At 36.6% G+C, this 18,456-nt stretch overlaps 1 long non-coding RNA gene across 2 annotated transcripts; it reads right to left on the reverse strand.

Annotated features, from left to right (window-relative positions):
• Positions 1-12,428: 12,428 nt before the first annotated feature.
• LOC129349441 (uncharacterized) lies at positions 12,429-15,517 on the reverse strand. Of its 2 annotated transcripts, none has more exons than XR_008602450.1 (3): positions 15,325-15,517; positions 13,882-14,030; positions 12,429-12,936 (listed from the first exon to the last, which is right to left on the reverse strand). It is a non-coding gene; the product is annotated as an uncharacterized LOC129349441 (long non-coding RNA). The 2 variants fall into 2 exon arrangements; XR_008602449.1 differs by lacking the exon at positions 15,325-15,517 and adding an exon at positions 14,924-15,260.
• Between the last annotated feature and the right edge of the window lie 2,939 nt (positions 15,518-18,456).

Here is an 18,456-nt window from a genome sequence, read left to right on the forward strand (position 1 = left end):
TTTTTTTTTCAAAGAAAACCTTTCTGGAGTGTTTTTCACGCCCTCCTTTACATTATTTCATCATATGGCACGTTTTTACAACATGTTTGAAAAATGGCATTTTTTTTCGACATAGTATAGTAAGGCGTTTTTTTTGCGCCAAAATTCATGATGTTTTTTTTTTCAAAGAAAACCTTTCTGGAGTGTTTTTCACGCCCTCCTTTACATTATTTCATCATATGGCACGTTTTTACAACATGTTTGAAAAATGGCATTTTTTTTCGACATAGTATAGTAAGGCGTTTTTTTTGCGCCAAAATTCATGATGATTTTTTTTTCAAAGAAAACCTTTCTGGAGTGTTTTTCACGCCCTCCTTTACATTATTTCATCATATGGCACGTTTTTACAACATGTTTGAAAAATGGCATTTTTTTTCGACATAGTATAGTAAGGCGTTTTTTTTGCGCCAAAATTCATGATGATTTTTTTTTCAAAGAAAACCTTTCTGGAGTGTTTTTCACGCCCTCCTTTACATTATTTCATCATATGGCACGTTTTTACAACATGTTTGAAAAATGGCATTTTTTTTCGACATAGTATAGTAAGGCGTTTTTTTTGCGCCAAAATTCATGATGTTTTTTTTTTCAAAGAAAACCTTTCTGGAGTGTTTTTCACGCCCTCCTTTACATTATTTCATCATATGGCACGTTTTTACAACATGTTTGAAAAATGGCATTTTTTTTCGACATAGTATAGTAAGGCGTTTTTTTTGCGCCAAAATTCATGATGTTTTTTTTTTCAAAGAAAACCTTTCTGGAGTGTTTTTCACGCCCTCCTTTACATTATTTCATCATATGGCACGTTTTTACAACATGTTTGAAAAATGGCATTTTTTTTCGACATAGTATAGTAAGGCGTTTTTTTTGCGCCAAAATTCATGATGTTTTTTTTTTCAAAGAAAACCTTTCTGGAGTGTTTTTCACGCCCTCCTTTACATTATTTCATCATATGGCACGTTTTTACAACATGTTTGAAAAATGGCATTTTTTTTCGACATAGTATAGTAAGGCGTTTTTTTTGCGCCAAAATTCATGATGTTTTTTTTTTCAAAGAAAACCTTTCTGGAGTGTTTTTCACGCCCTCCTTTACATTATTTCATCATATGGCACGTTTTTACAACATGTTTGAAAAATGGCATTTTTTTTCGACATAGTATAGTAAGGCGTTTTTTTTGCGCCAAAATTCATGATGTTTTTTTTTTCAAAGAAAACCTTTCTGGAGTGTTTTTCACGCCCTCCTTTACATTATTTCATCATATGGCACGTTTTTACAACATGTTTGAAAAATGGCATTTTTTTTCGACATAGTATAGTAAGGCGTTTTTTTTGCGCCAAAATTCATGATGTTTTTTTTTTCAAAGAAAACCTTTCTGGAGTGTTTTTCACGCCCTCCTTTACATTATTTCATCATATGGCACGTTTTTACAACATGTTTGAAAAATGGCATTTTTTTTCGACATAGTATAGTAAGGCGTTTTTTTTGCGCCAAAATTCATGATGTTTTTTTTTTCAAAGAAAACCTTTCTGGAGTGTTTTTCACGCCCTCCTTTACATTATTTCATCATATGGCACGTTTTTACAACATGTTTGAAAAATGGCATTTTTTTTCGACATAGTATAGTAAGGCGTTTTTTTTGCGCCAAAATTCATGATGATTTTTTTTTCAAAGAAAACCTTTCTGGAGTGTTTTTCACGCCCTCCTTTACATTATTTCATCATATGGCACGTTTTTACAACATGTTTGAAAAATGGCATTTTTTTTCGACATAGTATAGTAAGGCGTTTTTTTTGCGCCAAAATTCATGATGTTTTTTTTTTCAAAGAAAACCTTTCTGGAGTGTTTTTCACGCCCTCCTTTACATTATTTCATCATATGGCACGTTTTTACAACATGTTTGAAAAATGGCATTTTTTTTCGACATAGTATAGTAAGGCGTTTTTTTTGCGCCAAAATTCATGATGATTTTTTTTTCAAAGAAAACCTTTCTGGAGTGTTTTTCACGCCCTCCTTTACATTATTTCATCATATGGCACGTTTTTACAACATGTTTGAAAAATGGCATTTTTTTTCGACATAGTATAGTAAGGCGTTTTTTTTGCGCCAAAATTCATGATGTTTTTTTTTTCAAAGAAAACCTTTCTGGAGTGTTTTTCACGCCCTCCTTTACATTATTTCATCATATGGCACGTTTTTACAACATGTTTGAAAAATGGCATTTTTTTTCGACATAGTATAGTAAGGCGTTTTTTTTGCGCCAAAATTCATGATGTTTTTTTTTTCAAAGAAAACCTTTCTGGAGTGTTTTTCACGCCCTCCTTTACATTATTTCATCATATGGCACGTTTTTACAACATGTTTGAAAAATGGCATTTTTTTTCGACATAGTATAGTAAGGCGTTTTTTTTGCGCCAAAATTCATGATGGTTTTTTTTTTCAAAGAAAACCTTTCTGGAGTGTTTTTCACGCCCTCCTTTACATTATTTCATCATATGGCACGTTTTTACAACATGTTTGAAAAATCCCATATTCTTTTCGACATAGTATACTATGGCGTTTTTCTTGTCGCCAAAATTCATGATTTTTTTTCAAAGAAAACCTTACCATAGTCTTTTTCACGGCCTCTTTTACATTATTTAGGGGGGTACAACAGATGTTTTTGGGGGGGACACCGAAAAGTTCTTTTTAAAAAATGAAAGCTGCTACTGACCTCTCGCTTTTACAAAGTATTTTGCAGGGCAAGGACCATAAAACACACAATTTGATAAATGCATGATAAGACATGATATATGCAAAGTACAACTAACATGGAAACTAATTATAGTTTGCTACTATGGTGTACGGCTCTGGCATTAAATATACCACATATATAGCTGGTGGTAAATTCAAAAATATGTAGATGAGCAAATCAACTATAGTAAGGGCAATGCAGAGTAGATTGGTAGGAATGGGCAGCTGGAAGCAGTGGGCTGGAGGAAGGTCAGCAGCAGCATCCCACAGTGGACATGATGGAGATTAGGCCAGTTGGTGGGAGAAGAACCACAGATCTGAAGCATCCAGCTCTGGGACCAGGGACACTTGGAGAAAGGACACAGGGAGAACTAGAGTGAGTGTAATGCAATAATGGTATATATAGTAAATACATAGGTAGTTAGAGAAGGGCTCAGTGCATCCAGAGAGGTTCCCCAGCAGTCTAGGCCTATAGCAGCAGAACAAGGGGCAAAATAAAGGATGTCAAGAGGGGAAGTCACTTGTGGAAATGAAAACACCAGCTCACCCCGTCAGGGTCCCCCAGTCAGCCCTAACTATAAGCTTTGTCAAAAAGGAAGGTTTTAAGCCTGGTCTTAAAAATAGAGAGGGTGTCTGCCTCCAGAACCCAAACTGGGAGCTGGTTCCACAGGAGAGGAGCTGATGTTTCTTTAAGGTAGGTGTGTGAGGGCCTTGTAGGTAGAATACTTCCTGAAACCAACCTTTTAGGTCAACATTCAAAGATTTAAGGTGGAATATTCCTTTAAACCAACCTGAATTTCATGTTTTGATCTATATCAAGTGAGAAACCTCAATCCAGACTCCTCATAATGACATTTGAGATATATGCTGCTGTTATTTGTTTAGTCCAGACTAAATGACAGAAATCCACAACTGTAATTTTATTTCAGGACTCGGTTATTAAATGTCAAAACAATCCATGTGACTCTAAAAACTCAACAGCTTTACAAACTCTAAGATTAAACTCTCCACAAGGATCCAAAATAAGTTGGACTTCTACATGAGAGCTTTAATTATTCTTCATCTACTTCCTGAAAAGTTTGGTAAATAAAAAAGACAAAAACTAATATTTTCAGCTGAACTAAAGACAGACTTTATGATTTTTCTGCTCACATGTGTTGTTGTAAACTTCCTCTTTCAAATAAATATCCTCCTAAGCCCCTGGAAACCAGCGTGTGTCCTGTTTTTGTGTTGCTCCTCAGTGACCCTAGACAGCTGGATAGTAATGTTTTTTGAGCAACACACCATACTATGACGTTTTTACAATGAGGGTTCTACTATGGAACCAGTTTGACATGTTCAGGCGTTCTTTGTGTGAAAACTCAGAGATTTCAGGGATCAGAAGGTGGTTTTCAACTTTCTTTGTTAACTTTCTGCTTCAACTTTAAACTAAATTTCCTTGACTAAGCCAGCCCTCTGGACTTCCAGGAAGCTGTGTTCCTATTGGCTGTCCAGGTGGCTGTGTTCCTATTGGCTGTCCAGGTGGCAGCTTGGTGTTATCAGGAACACCTGAGCAGCTCATTGTCTTCCTGCTTTATTTAGCTGCAGACAAACATTTCCTCTGCTTCTCTTCACCACTGAGGTTTGGCTCTGTTGCTTTCGTTTGTTCTTTAGGCGTTGGCTTGCAACTTCCAGCAGTAAAATCATCTTTAATGTGTTTCTTGGTGTGTTCTAGGGCTTTGTACTGGATAGTTGTCTTGGTAAATGTGGTTCTTTAGCCACAGTTAGCACATGGTCCTAATGTGTGCAGTGATTAGTGGATTTGGTGCAGCTGAGTTGTGTCTTTATCTTGGCTGTAGTGAGTCTTGAGAGGTTTTTGGTCAGACACATTCTGTATTCTTGTTTGAGAACCAGCGTTGGTTGTCCAGAAGGTAAGAGTTCCTGTCCTGATTCTCTGTTCTCAGAGGTTCTCTGGTAGGCTGCAGGAGACTTTAGCGTTTGTGTTGTACTAGTTTGGTTTTTGTACGGTTTCATTTGGACGACTATCTTGAGGCCCCTCCATGTGGTTTAGTGAGGTTTTCTGCAACAGTTCTACAAAGCAACTTGCAGCAGAAGAGACTTTGAGAGTTTTTAGGAAGTTCTGGAGATCAGACTTTAGAGCAGCAGAAACATTTGTCAGCAGTTTGAGCAGGAGAAGGTGAGCTTCAGAGTAGAAATGAGATGGAAACCTTCTTGACCCGTGTGGTGAGGTCCTGTACCAAGAGTTTGAGCAGGTTGTGAAGAGTCTGTAGTTCTTTGGTCTGAAAGCACAAGAAGAATTGACTCATTAAAGGAGAAAACAGGAGATATTGTTGGTTCTTCTGTCGCTCTGCAGTTTCCTTAGACTGAATATCAAGTTTATATTTTAAATGATTTCCCATGTGAGCCCAAGAAGACTTCAATAAACTCCCTCCATCACCTGGACACAACATATTTTATTACCATGTGAAATTATTTTTTTTTTTTATAAAAGTTTTTGAGTTTTAATCATAGTTTTAGCAGTTTGTTCTCTTTGCTTGTTTAGTTTTGTCATCTGTGAGGAAGGTGCTGAACAAATAAAGTTGAATTGATAAAGTGAATAATTGACTAACTCATGATTGTGACAACAGAAGTATTTTCATTGTGATTTAAGGGTTCGTTTCATTTTTAAGGTTGGGGTTAATATCATGACAGAAAATAAAGATTAAAGAAATAAACTACATTAAATACAATTAAATTATATTAAACACAAAATATTTAATTAGATAATTAAACAGAAGATACAAAGCATGTAATTATGAGATTAAACACAATTTTTTAAACAAAAATATGAAACAAAGATGAAATATTTTCATCTTTAATGTTTATATTTAAGACAATTAAACATTTAAAAAATAGAATTAAACAAGTTGAATATTAAACATTTAAAAAAATACAAAACATTTAATTCATTAAACCTTTAAAAACCCAAAACATTTAATAAAAAAAATAAATGTTTAATTAGAAAATTAAATCTTAAAGACAAAACTTTAAATAGGAATTAAACAGAAAATACAATGAATCATTTAAAAAGAACATTAAACATTAAAAGATGGTAAAAGAAAAACCTTAAAGATTTAATTGAAAAATTAAACATTGGGAATGAAAAGGAAATTTTTCAAACAAGCCCATAAAACATTTGAAAAAACAACAATTAAACATTAAAAAGACAAAACATTTGGCAATCAAAACAGACGTTAGAAAAGAATAAAATGTGAGAAAAGAGCAAAACTAAACATTTAAGAAGAATCAAACTAAAGACAAAACATTTGAAAAGACACCAGTTAGGCTTTAGAAGATGAAATTAAAAAGAAGAGACAATAAAACGATCAAAAAGAGCAAAAACAGATAAAATTCTTAAAGCATTTTCTAGTCTGAAATGAAAACATCGAGTTGTTTCTTCAAACATTTCCTCTTTCTATGTTCTTGGTTTGATTGTGGACAGATTTACTAAGAATTCATTTCAGAAAACTGCTTTCCAGATAAAGTCTACTAGTAGTTGAAGGCATTGATCAAACTAATGTTACCTTCTGATCTCCACAAACTTTACTGTTCAGTGAAGAGAATCAAAGTTTGTTGAGGATTTCTAAAAAACCCACAGGTGAAGGTCTGAGAAGAACTCAGATGGATGGTCTAAATGTGAAATCAAGACTCATGGTCACAAGTTTTAAGGCTTCTGTTAACCAGAAAGTTCAAACTAATAGAGAAGTACTGAGAAACTTTTAAAATTTCAGTCCTCAGACTGTCTGAAGGTTCAAACTAACAGACAACTACTCAAGAACTTTTAAAATTTCAGTCCTCAGACTGTCTGAAGGTTCAAACTAACAGAGAAGTACTGAGCAACTTTTAAAACTTCAGTCCTCAGACTATCTAAAGGTTCAAACTAACAGAGAAGTACTGAGAAACTTTTAAAACTTCAGTCCTCAGACTGTCTGAAGGTTCAAACTAACAGAGAAGTACTCAAGAACTTTTAGGATTTCAGTCCTCAGACTGTCTAAAGGTTCAAACTAACAGAGAAGTACTCAGGAACTTCGAAGATTTCAGTCCTTGGGCTGTCTGAAGGTTCAAACTAACAGAGAAGTACTCAAGAACTTTTAGGATTTCAGTCCTCAGACTGTCTAAAGGTTCAAACTAACAGAGAAGTACTCAGGAACTTCGAAGATTTCAGTCCTTGGAGTGTCTGAAGGTTCAAACTAACAGAGAACTACTAATGTTTTTTGAGCAACACACCATAATATGACGTTTTTACAATGAGGGTTCTACTATGGAACCAGTTTGACATGTTCAGGTGTTCTTTGTGTGAAAACTCAGAGATTTCAGGGATCAGAAGGTGGTTTTCAACTTTCTTTGTTAACTTTCTGCTTCAACTTTAAACTAAATTTCCTTGACTAAGCCAGCCCTCTGGACTTCCAGGAAGCTGTGTTCCTATTGGCTGTCCAGGTGGCTGTGTTCCTATTGGCTGTCCAGGTGGCAGCTTGGTGTTATCAGGAACACCTGAGCAGCTTGGTGTTATCAGGAACACCTGAGCACCTCACTGTCTTCCTGCTTTATTGAGCTGCAGCCAAACATTTCCTCTGCTTCTCTTCACCAGTGAACTGGGTTTGGCTCCATTGCTTTAGTTTCTTCTTTAGGCGTTGGCTTGCAGCTTCCAGCAGTAAAATCGTCTTTAATGTGTTTCTTGGTGTGTTTTAGGGCTTTGTACTGGATAGTTGTCTTGGTAAATGTGGTTCTTTAGCCACAGTTAGCACATGGTGTTAATGTGTGCAGTGATTAGTGGATTTGGTGCAGCTGAGTTGTGTCTTTATCTTGGCTGTAGTGAGTCTTTAGAGGTTTTTGGTCAGACACATTCTGTATTCTTGTTTGAGAACCAGCGTTGGTTGTCCAGAAGGTAAGAGTTCCTGTCCTGATTCTCTGTTCTCAGAGGTTCTCTGGTAGGCTGCAGGAGACTTTAGTGTTTGGGTTGTGCTAGTTTGGTTTTTGTACGGTTTCATTTGGACGACTATCTTGAGGCCCCTCCATGTGGTTTAGTGAGGTTTTCTGGAACAGTTCTACATAGCAACCTGCAGCAGAAGAGACTTTGAGAGTTTTTAGGAAGTTCTGGAGACCAGACTTTAGAGCAGCAGAAACATTTGTCAGCAGTTTGAGCAGGAGAAGGTGAGCTTCAGAGTAGAAATGAGATGGAAACCTTCTTGACCCGTGTGGTGAGGTCCTGTACCAAGAGTTTGAGCAGGTTGTGAAGAGTCTGTAGTTCTTTGGTCTGAAAGCACAAGAAGAGTCGACTCATTAAAGGAGAAAACAGGAGATATTGTTGGTTCTTCTGTCACTCTGCAGTTTCCTTAGACTGAATATCAAGTTCATATTTTAAATGATTTCCCATGTGAGCCCAAGAAGACTTCAATAAACTCCCTCCATCCCCTGGACACAACATATTTTATTACCATGTGAAATCTTTTTTTTTTTTTAATGTTTTTGAGTTTTAATCATAGTTTTAGCATAGTTTGTTCTCTTTGCTTGTTTAGTTTTGTCATCTGGGAGGAAGGTGCTAAACAAATAAAGTTGAATTGATAAACTGAATAATTGACTAACTCATGATTGTGACAACAGAAGTATTTTTGTTGTGATTTAAGGGTTTGTTTCATTTTTAAGGTTGGGGTTAATATCTTGACAGAAAATAAAGATTAAAGAAATAAACTACATTAAATACAATTAAATTTTATTAAACACAAAATATTTAATTAGATAATTAAACAGAAGATACAAAGCATGTAATTATGAGATTAAACACAATTTTTTAAACAAAAATATGAAACATTAAAGATGAAATATTTTCATCTTTAATGTTTATATTTAAGACAATTAAACATTTAAAAAATAGAATTAAACAAGTTGAATATTAAACATTTAAAAAAATACAAAACATTTAATTAGATTATTAAACCTTTAAAAACCCAAAACATTTAATAAAAAAAATAAATGTTTAATTAGAAAATTAAATCTTAAAGACAAAACTTTAAATAGGAATTAAACAGAAAATACAATGAATCATTTAAAAAGAACATTAAACATTAAAAGATGGTAAAAGAAAAACCTTAAAGATTTAATTGAAAAATTAAACACTGGGAATGAAAAGGAAATTTTTCAAACAAGCCCATAAAACATTTGAAAAAACAACAATTAAACATTAAAAAGACAAAATATTTGGCAATCAAAACAGACGTTAGAAAAGAATAAAATGTGAGAAAAGAGCAAAACTAAACATTTAAGAAGAATCAAACTAAAGACAAAACATTTGAAAAGACACCAGTTAGACTTTACAAGATCAAATTAAACAGAAGAGACAATAAAACGATCAAAAAGAGCAAAAACATAAAATTCTTAAAGCATTTTCTAGTCTGAAATGAAAACATCGAGTTGTTTCTTCAAACATTTCCTCTTTCTATGTTCTTGGTTTGATTGTGGACAGATTTACTAAGAATTCATTTCAGAAAACTGCTTTCCAGATAAAGTCTACTAGTAGTTGAACGCATTGATCAAACTAATGTTACCTTCTGATCTCCACAAACTTTACTGTTCAGTGAAGAGAATCAAAGTTTGTTGAGGATTTCTAAAAAACCCACAGGTGAAGGTCTGAGAAGAACTCAGATTGATGGTCTAAATGTGAAATCAAGACTCATGGTCACAAGTTTTAAGGCTTCTGTTAACCAGAAAGTTCAAACTAACAGAGAAGTACTGAGAAACTTTTAAAATTTCAGTCCTCAGACTGTCTGAAGGTTCAAACTAACAGAGAAGTACTGAGAAACTTTTAAAACTTCAGTCCTCAGACTGTCTGAAGGTTCAAACTAACAGAGAAGTACTGAGAAACTTTTAGGTTTTCAGTCCTCAGACTGTCTGAAGGTTCAAACTAACAGAGAAGTACTCAAGAACTTTTAGGATTTCAGTCCTCAGACTGTCTAAAGGTTCAAACTAACAGAGAAGTACTGAGAAACTTTTAGGTTTTCAGTCCTCAGACTGTCTGAAGGTTCAAACTAACAGAGAAGTACTCAGGAACTTCAAAGATTTCAGTCCTTGGACTGTCTGAAGGTTCAAACTAACAGAGAACTACTGTGGGACCTAGAAAATTTCAGCCCTCAGACTGTGTGAAAGCTCAGGTCCTGAGGACTCGGGAGGTGTGGAGGCTTTGGAAAGTCTTGGAACTGAGGGTTCCACCCTCCAGCACAAAGGCTGAAGTCCAACCTCCTGAGAAAAACGGTCGAGTCGAGACTCGAGTTAAAAAAAAAACTCGAAAACGACAAAAAATAGATGATAAATGCGCAAAAAAATGAAGAATTAGCATCTGAGCGAGTAGCTCAGGAGGATAAGAAGACAGGCTACCAAGTGGAAGGTCGCCGGTTCAAGACCCGCCACTGGCATTTTTCTTTCTTTGTCTTTGTCAGAATTTTGAGAAAACTTAAGAAGGGTCTGGTCTTGAACCAGCGACCTGCAACTCTACAGGCAAATCCTTAACTCACTGAGCTACAGATCAGATGAAAAGAAATAATTTCGTCGTCCCTTTGGCATCGTAGTTTCTGAAGTCACCACATGGGTGGAGCCAAGGCGGAGTCTGGGTGGAGTCAGGGCGGAGAGTAGGCGGGGAGGTGGGTGGCGGCCTCCCCCCTCTTCTCCCCCACCTCCCCCCACCACCCACCACACCTTCCCCCGCCCGACGAGTTCTTCGAGTCTCCACGAGTTCTTCGAGTCTCCACAGGTTTTCCCCAGTTTCTGGAGTTTCCACCAGGTCAGAGGCAGAACAAGTTGTCATGAAGAGGTGTTGAAGTCGGCCAGGATGGACTGACTTTTTACAGCGACTAGAAGGAAGACCACTAGAAGAGTAGGTCTTTAACCACCATCCATAAAATCCATGGAGTCGCTCCAGAGAAATGAAGGGAGGTCAACTTTTATCAACCTCCATCCACATGTTCAACTTCATATCTTTACTTTGACATTTTTAGCACCACAAACCTTTAGTATCACACTTTATTATCATTTATGAAGACTTTCATGGAATCCACCAGCAGATTTAGTTTTTGTTGACAAACTTTATTCTTGTCGTTGTGGGACTGCAGTATTTAAAACTGTTCCTTCTATTTGACCTCATGTTTATTAGTTTTAGTGGAGAAAGTTATTTTAGTTGTCCATTAGTCTCTTAAAAACCAAATAATAAATTGGATTAGTCAAGCGCTTTAAATTTCTTATTTTGTCATATTTTAAATATGACAAAAAATATATAAAAATAAAGCGTCTTGAGACAATTTGACCTGTAATTGGCGTTATATAAATAAAATTGACTTCAAATTGGATGTATCTTGGAAAACACATTTTCTTTGTCCATTAATCTGTTGATTGTTTTCTCCACTAATTCATTTCTTGTTTTGGTTTATAAAATGTCAAACTCAAATATATTCAGTTTACTGTCATAAAAACCAAAAAGATTTACATTCATGATGCAGGAATCAGGCAGTTTTTCACTTTTTACCTTAGTTTAGTCAGAAAGATAGTTGATAATGTGGGAATTGTTGCAGCTTTTGGGCCATAGAAGGTTTTAATCTTTGGGGCCGAGTGTCAAAAAACATTTAGAAACCAACATCAACAAAACACTCAACAAAGATTTGAACATCATTAAAGGGAAATCCAACTTTTGCATGACAATGTCTAATTAAAGGACATTTATTTCCAACGTAAATGTGTGATATTCATCCTCTGGAGCTTTCTCTTCACATCATCTTCCACCTGGACTGGTTTGGTCGGGAGCATGTGCAACAAACATTTGAAAAACTGCACTTTAACATCAATGAATGACACTGAAGTTTAATCTCTACATAAATGAGACTGAGTCTGGATGTGCTGCTCTGTCATTAACTCCTAAGTTTAGGGAAAGTTCAAACAAAAGAGGACAGTTCAGATAAGACTTTAGAATGAGCTTATTCTGAACAAACATCTCAGACTTTCTGAGCTTCAGCACCTCTAGCAAGATATTTTAACAACAAGCAACTCAAGAGATCCAGAAGTTGGAGAGAGTTAGCTTTAGCTGAGCCAAAGAACATGTGGGACGCTAACCTAGCAAACATTTCAGACTTTTCTCTGTGAATTCTGAGAAATAATTTACTATTTAATGACAGAGCTACACATCTTAACTCAGTCTCATTAAAACAGACTCTAATTCAGTGTCATCCATCCATATTAAAGTGCAGTTACCCAAAATGTTTGTTGCATGAGCTCCAACAAAACCTGTCCAGGTAGAAGGCCACTTTGACAAACAGGAAGTGGAAGATTCCAAGCAGATTTATAGAAGGGGAAACCGGACTGTACTAAGTGTGGTCCAGTATAGAGGGGTGTTTTGTGGGTTTTTAAGGCTGATAATGATTATTAGTGAGACATTTGGAGTAGATATTCATTTGCAGTAAATGAAAATATTTAAAATCTTGGAGTTAAACTTAGAAGAACACAAACTCTAACAGAAAACTTTGTTGATACGTTTTTGTTTTGTTTACAGATGTTAAGTTAAAGGAGTTTTATTCGTGACGTATAACCAATCAAATCACTCCAGAAGACAGAGCGACCACAGGTAGATAAAGGTTCAGAGCCAAAGTAGCACCATTTTTAAATTTATTTATTACCGTAAATCAGTAAAAAATAAAATACCGATCATCAGTAAATCAGTCAGCCCACAATTACTACAATTCTACAATGTATGTCTCTTTGCTTTGACTTGTTATTTGTACAATCTGTGATGTATATGATGGTGTTTTTTCATACCAGAGGCTCTACTATGATGTTTTCTAAGAGACATACGATGCTACTCTGGTTGTTCTGGCTCTGGGCTGCTGCACTCCTCCTCTGTTGTTTTCTGCATTGTACTCAGCTGCATGCCTTCCTCCACCAGGCCTCCGTTGACTCGTCCCACCTGCCGTCTCTGGAGCTGAAGCTGGATTGGAACAGACCAAAGTACAGTCCAATCACGATGCCAGCTGCCTCTCAAAAGGCTCCTTCATCTGGCAGGTGGCAGCACTTCTTCTGAGGGGAAGCTGAGCTGGCCCAGCAGAACTTTGGAGATGTGTTCCAGTGGTTGGTGGATGTGTGGGGAGATAGAGAGGGACCTTTGAATTGTTCACAAAGGAAAACAGGGAATCAATTGGTAGTTTTAGTTTAGGGTGCTACTGTGGTGTGTTGTTGGGTTTTAAGAGGTGAACAGGAAGAGTTTTTTTTCATATTGATTATCTTTTACTTTGTTCCTGGTTGGAATGTCCATCAATGTCAACGTGAAGTTCACTTTTAGTTCTGTTTATTTATTTATTTTTTTTTTAATACACCCATTTGCCCCCCCTCACATGTTGTGTTGTTGTAAACTTACTCTTTCAAATAAATACTCGTCTAACCCTCTGGAAACAAGCGTTTGGACTGTTTTTGTGTTGCTCCTCACCTACGTCAGACAGCCAGGACAGAACAACATTTTGTGGACGAAAGGCAATAGTGTGACGTTTTTAGAGCGACATGCTATACTATGACGTTTTTTGGATGACATGCTATACTATAGGCTTTTTTATTTGACATATTACGATGACGTTTTTTTGTCTTTGCTTTTTTGTTGTTTTTTAGCAACATATAAGAATTTGAAAAGTTTTAAAAATGACTATACTTTTACTTGTGCAATGAAATATTATTCTATGGCATTTTTGAGACGACATATTTTACTGATTTTTTTCTTGAATAACATACTATTTTGACAATATACTGCACTATGACATTATTTGAACCACATATCATACATGACAATTTTAGGCAACATCCTATCACTTTGCACTTTTTCAAACACAATAATCTATGGGGTTTTTTTGCCGACATGCTATACAATAAACTACAGGCCATACTTTGTTATTCTTGAAAAGTATACTATACTTTGACATTTTCTGAACTACATCCTATACTATGGCGTTATACACAGAGTGCTTTGGTTACATGTTGATTTATAATCTAGATTTTTTTCTGTTTTGTTTTTTGATGGGATTACCACAGACCTGACCATGAACTCTGTTGACACCCACCTCAGGGAGACGCTGCCTAAGATCTCAAGGCTGCTTGGTCGTGGTCTTTCTGGTCCTGCTCCAGAACGCCTTCATCAACTACGTCTTCTTTTGAAGAGGCCCTCAGATGCTGCAATCTCTGACCTTCAGGAGGAACTGCTACTTTCACTCTGTAACGAGACGGCAGTTATTTTAAAGACCCAGCTCCTGGCGGCTTTGAGTGAAAGTTTAACATCCATCAAAACAGAACTACAGACAGTTAAATCTAAGCTGTCAGTCAGTATTTCAAACATCAGGTCCAACCCTGGCTGCCCTAAAGCACGCTGTGGGTGAAACGGAAACTTCACTCTCCACATCACCAACGACATCGTCACACTCCAAAGCAGAGCATCTGTCTGCTGAACTTTTAAAAGTGGACTATGAAAAGTGGAAACCTACATGGAGTAAGAAAAGTAGACAGAGAAGTAACTAAGTCTGTACACAACATATTAAAAAGAAATCATGCTAATAAATTAAGTACAAAGAACCGAATTCGCCAATATACTGGAGACCAGAGCTATTTAATTTGATAAGTATAACCTTGTTTAGTAACATTTCAATGATTTGAGAGCAGTCCTAAAGAACTGCCTGTAATCCCAATCATAAAATGGGTTTGGAGGAAGAACATAGATGGTAATCTGGATATACATGAGTTAGGCTTTATAACTACTATTGGTAGTATTGGTGGTAGTAATAGCAATGTGACTACTACTAGTAGTAGTGGTAGTACTCACTACTGCTGCTGATACTGGCACTGCTACTACAACTTGTAATACTATTACAAATGCTGATACTACTTCTACGACTCTAACAGCTATTTTATACTACTACTGCTGCTTGTACTTTTAGTATTACTACTACTGCTTGTACAACTATACTACAGCTACTATTAATCGTCTGGTATTTGCTTGTCAAGCTGCTAGCTCGCCTTAGCGTTTTGCTAGTGGCTAACTAGTTAGCTCTCACAGACTGGACGCTCTCAACAAGATTTAATAATGAAAAAAGAGCCCAAAACTATTCTTACCTATGAAAAGTCATTCCAAGTTTCCTTGTCTCAATCGTACGACGCAGTGTGTAACTGTATGCAGCACAGTGAGACGGCATACTTGTTTCCGTTTTCACGCCGTCTACATCAACGGAATGCACTGAAACTTTGCCCCCACCTAGCTTAGCTTCGCAGTAGCACGCAGCTCAAAGGGACGTGGCCTATCTACTCATTCATATCTATGGACGTGTCCTATCTACTCATTCATATCTATGGACGTGTCCTATCTACTCATTCATATCTATGGACGTGTCCTATCAACTCATTCATATCTATGCCACTAGTCTGGTCCAATGCAGTCTCGATGATGACGTTTCACGAGTACGTCAGAACGTAAGTCCGGACAGTTACGTACTGAGAAACGGCCATAGTCTTCTTACCGCAAAGGTACAATGCTGCTTGTCTTCTCCTTCAGCATCAAGAAACGTCTTCAAAGCTTCTTCAAATCCAAACGAAATACAATGGAAAAATCAAACTGACGTCATTGGTGCATTCAGTTGCAGTCGGACAACGACGTCGCGTTCAGGAGGGTCGGAAATCGGAGTTTCAGTAATGTAAATTTCCAACGAAAATTTTGGGGGGGGGGCACACGGGATGGCGGGGGGGCACTGCCCCCACGGAAGATCTGACACTGATGTCAGAGTCTCCAAAAAGTCGCTAGATTTGTCACTAGTCAAAAAGTCGCCAGGAGGCTTTGGAAAGTCGCCAGATTTAGCAGAAAGTTGCCAAGTTTGCAACACTGCTTCTTAGATAAACACTTCCTGTGCCCCTGGAATGGTGACAAAATAAAAGCCCGTAACATTTAAAATACGCCTTCAAAACAAAAGCATGGAGGGAACGGTTATTTTAACACTAGCAAAACAAAGGCTTGCCAAAAGTGATGAACTGATCAACAGACCTTTATGACAGTAATTTACACGCAATTCAGTATCCATACATAACATGCACATAAATAACACACACACGCGCACACACAACACACTGTGCTCAGTGCAAGGTCATTTTTTTTTCACAATATTTTTGTTTTTCACAGCAATGGAAACATCTTTACATTGTATATAAAATAGAATACAAACTGTTTTGCTGCTTTAAAAAAAAAATCAAAAAACCACAAAAACAAACAAACAAAACTAACAGCAAACAAATAAACAAACTGCTTCTCTCCTCTATAAACTTTAGTGCAAGTCCAGTTACAGTCTGTTATTTCAAAGATAACACAACAAAATCAGCACTTAAGTGCCCTTATATTAGTACATAAGTGCACATGCATTCCTATGAGAATATACACAAAAATAAAAATGCAGGTGCAGAAGCTGCATGGTCCATCAATCACTCATCAATCTGAGGGTCTGCTAAATCTTGATCTTTGACGTACTTCACAAAGGGTCCCCATATGTTTTCAAAGACCTGCTGCTTGTCTTTCAAAATGTAAGTTATTTTTTCTACAGGGAGATTTGACAGCATCTGTCTCACCCACTGGCTGATACTTGGTCTACTCATTGATTTCCAAAGTAATGTAATACACTTCTCAGCAGTAAGCAAGCTGAGGTCTATAAAAGCTCTTTCATGTTTTTTATATTTGGAATTTTTTGGATACAGTCCCAGGAGGAAAAATTTTGGATTTGTTGGAATTTGTTTTGAAATAATTTTTTCTGTTGTTTTCCTCACCTCCTCCCAAAATGGGCTTATTTTCCTACATTGCCAGATACAGTGAAAAAAGGTCCCTTTGAATCTATGCATTTTGTGCAGATGTCTGGAATGTTTTTGTCATATTTATTTAATTCAACTGGAGTGATGTAAGTCCTCATTAACCATTTGTAATGAATTAACTTATAGCGTGTGTTTATAGATTTGGTGTGTGTTTCAGCACAGGCCAAACTCCAGTCTTCCTCTGAAATCTCCAATTGTAAGTTTTCTGACCAGGCCTTGCGTTTGTAATGCGAGTTTTCAGATGATGAAGATGTCAGTAGATTGTACATTTCTGAGATGAGACCTTTTCTCTGGCTGTTTTTTAGCATCATTTTTTTCTAATGAAGATTGTTTAGGTTTCCTATGTTCATTGTTTTGACTAGTTTTAATAAAGTTTCTAATCTGGAGGTATTTAAAAAAGTGATTTTTGCTAAGATTGTAGTTGGAGATAAGCTGCTCAAAGGTCATCAGAATATCTGAGTTCGGCAGGTAAAGATCTTCAATAGTTTTAAGTAACTTAGAGCGCCATTGCTTAAATCCTGCGTCGGCTCTTCCAGGAGGAAAGCGCTGATTCCCCCAGATGGGACTAAACCGAGACAGCATTTGTGTTTCTTTTAAATTTTTTTAACATCATACCAGACCTTTATCATGTGTTTTAATATGGGATTTTTGGTTTGTTTGCGTAATCTTTTTGCTGAATCTGAATGAAAATATAGGGGAAGAGGCAATTGCAGACCATAATTTTCCATTTCAATCCAATGACGAGATGCGTTTGTGGAAAAATAAAACATGATAGACCTCAGCTGTGCAGCCCAGTAATATAACATCACGTTTGGACATTTCAAGCCCCCGCGGTTGTACGGCAGGTACAGTAAAGACAGTCGGAGTCTCGCCCTCCTGCTGTTCCATATAAATCTAATCCATAATTTCTTGATTTTTGAAAACAAGTCCTGAGGCGGCGGCAGAGGAATATTTTGAAATAAATACAGGAATTTTGGAAGTATCCTCATTTTTAATATATTTATTCTCCCAATCATAGATGTTGGTAATGTCATCCACCTTTCAAGCGATTCACTGGTTTCTGTCATCAGGGGTTCATAATTGGCATCAACCACCTGATCTAAATTTGGCAAAATATGTACTCCCAAATATTTAAATTTTTCCACTACATTAAACTGGACAAACCTCAGGGATTGGATTTGCTCTTTCATTCGAGTTTAAGAGCAGTATAGAGGATTTGGAGTTATTTACCTTGTACCCAGAGACATCACCAAATGTTTTAATTAATTTTAACAAAACTGGGATTGTTTTCTTTAAACTTGACATCAGTAAAATTACATCATCTGCAAATAGACTTATTCTATGTTCTGTTGAGCCTACGGTTAATCCACTGAATGTCTGGTGTGAGCGTACAGCAGCTGCAAACAGCTCCATGGCTAATGTAAACAGCAGCGGTGATACCAGACACCCCTGTCTGCAGCCTTTGCTGATTTTGTTTGGTTTAGAAATGTTCCTGTTGGTTAAAATTTCTGCTGTGGGGTTTTTATACAGTAGTCGGACCCATTTTATAAAGTTTTTACTGCAGCCAAATCTCTCCAGAACATTAAATATATATGGCCACTCGACCCTATCAAAAGCCTTTTCAGCGTCTACAGACAGGAGCGCCACGTCCTGTTTTCCTTTATTTACATGGATAATATTTAAAACCCTTCTTACATTGTGAAAGCCCTGTCTTCCCATTACAAACCCATTTTGATCCCTGTCGATAATTAAAGCCAGCACTTTTTGTAGTCTTCTTGCTAAAATTTTACATATTATTTTAA

This window comes from Amphiprion ocellaris, chromosome 8 (assembly GCF_022539595.1).
Source record: "Amphiprion ocellaris isolate individual 3 ecotype Okinawa chromosome 8, ASM2253959v1, whole genome shotgun sequence".
In the NCBI taxonomy this organism is placed as follows: Eukaryota; Metazoa; Chordata; class Actinopteri; family Pomacentridae; genus Amphiprion; species Amphiprion ocellaris.